The sequence below is a fragment of the Pongo pygmaeus genome, chromosome 17 (genome assembly GCF_028885625.2).
Source record: "Pongo pygmaeus isolate AG05252 chromosome 17, NHGRI_mPonPyg2-v2.0_pri, whole genome shotgun sequence".
Lineage (NCBI taxonomy): Eukaryota > Metazoa > Chordata > Mammalia > Primates > Hominidae > Pongo > Pongo pygmaeus.
The window spans coordinates 24,779,674-24,784,807 of NC_072390.2; the positions used below are offsets into that span (position 1 = coordinate 24,779,674).

General features: G+C 34.9%; 1 non-coding gene across 1 annotated transcript; it reads left to right on the forward strand.

Moving 5' to 3' along the window:
- The first annotated feature begins 3,244 nt into the window (after window positions 1–3,244).
- Window positions 3,245–3,347, forward strand: LOC129019212 (small nucleolar RNA U13). Its single transcript, XR_008495557.1, has one exon. It is a non-coding gene; the product is annotated as a small nucleolar RNA U13 (small nucleolar RNA).
- Window positions 3,348–5,134: the final 1,787 nt, after the last annotated feature.

Below are 5,134 nucleotides of genomic sequence, written 5' to 3' on the forward strand. Positions count from 1 at the left end.
CTGCTTTAAAGATTTTTTTGTTTGCATTTAGTTTTCACAAGTTTGATTATATTGTGTCTTGGAAACTATTGCTTTGGGTTTTTATTCTTTGGGATTCACTCAGCTTCTTAAATCTTTAGGTGTATGTCTCTTGCTGAATTTGGAAAATGTTTAGTCATTACTTGTTTGAACACATTTTCAGCCCCATTCTCTTTCCTCTCTTCTTCCCAGACTTTCATTACATCAATATTAGATCTTTTGTTATAGTACCACAAATCTCTGAGGCTCTGTTTATTTTGTTTTTTTGAAACAAAAGGTTTTTTTCTCTATTGTTAGAATTGGGTAGTTTGAATTGTTTTATCTTTGATTCATCTGGTTCTTTCTTCTGTCTTCTCCATTCTTCTGCTGAACTCAGTTATCATATATTTCAATTCTAAAATTTCCACTTGTTTCTTCTTCATTTCTTCATATTTTTTTCTGTTTCTTTGTAGAGACTTTGTATTTTTTATTTGTTTAAAACATGTTCATAATTTTCTGTCAAAGCATTTTTATAATGGCTTCTGTAAAATCCTTGTTAGATAATTTCAACATCTGTGTCATCTCAGTATCAGTGTATTTTAATTGTCTTTTTTCATTCAAGTTGATATTTTCCTGGTTCATGATATGATGAGTGATTTTCACTTGTATCCTGGCTAATACACACACACACACACACACACACATACACATACACATATATACATGCAAATAATATTGTATTACTTCATGCTATTACTGTCATTTCTTTTCTATGTATGTTATAAGCCCCACAACACACTGTTAGTGTGTTTGTTTTGTTAGTCGGTTCTCTTTTAAAGATAAGTATCTACTTTATTTAACTGTATTTTTATTTGTTCTAGCACACTTTTTTCTTTGTATACATCTAAATTTCCATCTGCTGTCATTTTTTTTTTTTTTAAACAGAGTCTCCACTGTCACCCAGACTGAGGTGCAACGGCATAATCTCGGTTCACTGAAACCTCTGCCTCCTGGGTTCAAACGATTCTCCTGCCCAGTAGCTGAGACTACAGGCGTGCCCCAGCACTCTTGGCTAATTTTTGTATTTTTAGTAGAGATGGGGTTTCCCCATGTTGGCCAGGCTGGTCTTGGACTCCTGACCTCAAGTGATCCACCCATCTCAGCTTCCCAAAATGCTGGGATTACAGTTGTGAGCCACCACGCCCAGCCTCCATCTGCCATCTTATTCTTTCTTTCTAAAAAAAAACTGTCCTCAGTATTTTTGGCAGTAAATTCTCTCAGCTTTTGTTTGTGTAAAATTTCTTCATTCTGCCTTCATTTTTCTAAGACATTTTCACTGGATATAGAATTCTTGGTTGACTGATGTTTATTTTAGTACTTTAAAGATGTCTTTCCATTTTCTTTAGGCTTAGTTAACTTCTGATGAGAAGTTGTCTATAATTCTTATATATATTTTTCTCTGTGTGTAAGTCGTTCCTTTTGAAACTTTCTGGCTATCTTCAAGTTTTTTTCTTTCATTTTTGGTTTTCTATAGTTTCATTATGATGTAGACAGGTATATATTTTTTAAATCCTGCTTCAGTTTTCCTGAGCTTCTTCAATCTGTAATTAGTTGACTCTCATTAATTAAAAAATAATTATCAGCCATTCTTTTTAAATATTTCTTCTGCCTATTCTCCTCTCCACCTTCTCCAATTTCATGTATTTTATGTTGTCCCATAGCCTTATATCCTTTGCTGTATTTTTTCTCTTTGTTCTTTCTTTGTGTTTCACTTTGCTTAATTTCTATTTACTTATCTTTAGGTTCACTGATGTTTTATTTTGATATGTCCAGTTTGCTGATAAACTCATTGAAATAATTCTTCATCTCTGATACTATGTTTTTCACTTCTAACATTTTCATTTGACTCTTGTTATAGTTTATATCTCTCTGCTGACATCCACCATCTGTTCATGCATTATTGTCTACTTGTTGTACTATAGTTTTTAGCATATTTAACATCTGTACTTACATATTCATTTATTAAAATATTTAACATCCTTATGATAGTTCCAATATCAGATCATTTCTGGGCCAAGCTCTGTTGAATGCTTATCAGCACTGCTACAGCAAAATGTGGTGGTGTAAATGCTGGCCATCATTATCAAAAAACGGAAATGCAGTGTGAAGATAGAAAGGGAAGAAATAAACCTATCATATTTTAAAACACTATGATCATAGAAAATTCAACAAAACCCAACCGAAATAATAAGAGTTTTTGGCAAGGTCAAATTTCAAAAAATTAGCATGTTTCAAGAATTAATTCATAATTCAAAAATTAATAGCATTAACAACAATCAACTGGAAAATATTCTTAAAAAACAAAATGCCACTCAGAATTGTGACAATATCTGTAAAGCATCAGGAATTAGCAAATAATGAATAAAAGCAATTTGGAAAAATGTTAAAATTTAATTCAACTTTGTACAACAGAATCTGAATAAGTAGAGAGTTAATCATGTTCTTGGATGGACTTTTTGAAAGTATCAATTCTCCCAACATTGTTTCATAGCTTCAAAACGTCAATCAAATGCCAGATATACTTGTTAAACTTATTCTAAAATGGTTTAGGACATAATATTCTACTATGTAATAGTCTATGAAGGGTTAAGTCAATTTTAAAAAAGAGGAGCACAGAGTGGGATCTTGCTCTATGAGCCACTAAGATAAGCTTCAAAGACACAGTAGTAAAAACAGTATGGCACCAGACAAGAATAGACAAACAGGCCAATGAAATGGCATAAAAGGTCTCAGACAAGACCCCTTGTATATGGGAACTTAATATATGATAAAAGTAGCAGTATAGATCAATAAAGAAAGGAAGATTCAGTAGACATTTCAATGGTGTAGTGGTAAACCAGTTCCCTAAAGGAAAAAATACTTGATTTATTGATAATTCCCATGGTATAAAAACTCCCAGCACAGCCTATTTCAAACTGCCAACAATTCAGCAACCAGCTTGCAAAATTCCTCAATATTTAACAATTGGCTCTTGCCACATGGCACAAGCTGCTCCAACACATCCCTGGGTGGCTTTCTTTATGGAGGAAAATAAAACCAGATTCTTACCAACATCATTTAGAAAGAAGTGTTGCAGATGGGCAAAAGACCTAATAAATGGAGATATTAACTATAAAATAATCAAATAATGTAGAAGAATGCAGTATTGACTTCTGGAGGAGGAAAGGATTTTTAAACATAACCTTAGATCCTTTTGTGGATCATAAGCATGATGATTGGTTTTTCACACTAACGTGTGAAATGTGCCTCCTTCAAGCCTTATTATAGCATTGGCATATTACCCATTGAAGGTGAAAAAAAACAAAACATAACATAACCTTAAAAGCAGGAAACCATAAGGCACAACGATTATATTAAAATTAAAAATTCATGTCCAATGAAGGATACCATGGACAAGACAAGCAGGTATGAAAACATAAGAGAGGATATTTGCAATCAATACGCTAAAAAAAGAGGCTAATATCTCTGCTAGCTAGGAATCTATCAAGAATAAGTAAAAGACGACTCAACCAAAAAATATATAACAAGTAATTCATGGAAGAAAAGTCCAAAAGGCTGACAAACATACAAAAAGATATTCAAAATTATTAGTGATTAGGAAACCATAAACAAGAGTGATAACATTTCTTTGCACTTAAATGAGAAATGTCAATTGAAAAAGCGAGAAAATGAAAATATTGGTGAAAATTTAGGAATATAGGAATCTCATGTGCTGTTGGTGAAAATACAGACAGGGCAGCCACTTTGGAGATTAATCCAGAAGTACTTAGTCAATCTAAGTATATTTATACCCAATGACCCCGCAACTCTACCAGAAATATATTTTCTAGACTATATACCACTTCTGGGTATGTATTCTAGAAAAATTCTAACACACTCCTATAAAATAACAAGCATTAAAACCTGTTATTTGCATAGACATAAGAGACAAAGTAGGTGTTCATTCCTGGATGAATAGTACAGCAACATGGCTATATATTAAAAACATAACTAAGTGAAAAAAGTGAAAAAATACCATGAGCACAATCCCTTCATGTAAATTAAAAGTGTATGCACACAAAACAACATAGTTTTTATGAGAAGACATACAAATAATCAGATACACATAAAGCACCTTATAACTGCCGCATACAGAGGAGGGAGGAATGGAAGCGTGGAATGAGATCCTGTGCAGGCCAACAATACCATGAGAACTCAAAGCTCTACACCTGAAGTCCCAAACAGACAAAAGAACCATCATGCGGATGATGGGTTAAAATTGTTCTACGTGGTTCTGGGAGGACATAACTAGAGTAAGAGGCTAAATATCTAAGGGATCATAGATTTTTGCTTAATAAAAAGAAAAGAGGTTTCTTGGTGAAGCAATGAGTTCCTCCATATTGGAGATGTACATTAGTTGCTGAATGATCACTTAGTAGATGTTTTGGACCTAAATCTTGTGCACCTTCTCAGAGTCCCATAACTGCCTCCTGCTGTCCAAAAACACTTCCCACTTCCTGGGGCCATTTCTGCCATGATCCCTGAGCAGATTGCTGTCTGAGTTGCACCCTGGGCTCCAAGGTTCATGTGCCCAAAGGCCAAGTCCACATGTGTCAAACCACCACTCCTCTTCCGGATATGAATCAATGTAATCTCATGTGTCTTGGACTTTCACCAAAGAGCCAGTATTGCTACTGGGAAGTGTGAGGGAAATATCTTGCCTCGTGGTGAACCTTGACTAGTAAGAACTGGGAGAAGGGAGATAGCTTAGCAGACAAACTTGTTTGCTTTCTTTCATCTGTGAAATACCCCCAAAGAAGTCATTAATTTCAGCAACCTCTCGGAGAAATGCTCTGTGTCCTGTGGACACACCTGCCAAGCCACTGCTGAGTTTCTTCATGGCTGTCATGAAGCAGCAGCCAGCACACCCAACTGCATGGCTCCTCTCATTCCCTTGTCTTGTTTCCTTGTACGCACCTTTGGATTTTTACCTGCCAAGTTAAGGGCTAGTGCTTTAATCCTTGACTCTGGTTCTGCTTTCTAGAAGACCTTGCTAAGGAGCAAAAATGTTGTCTGGTGGACTCAAGCTGGATGTGGT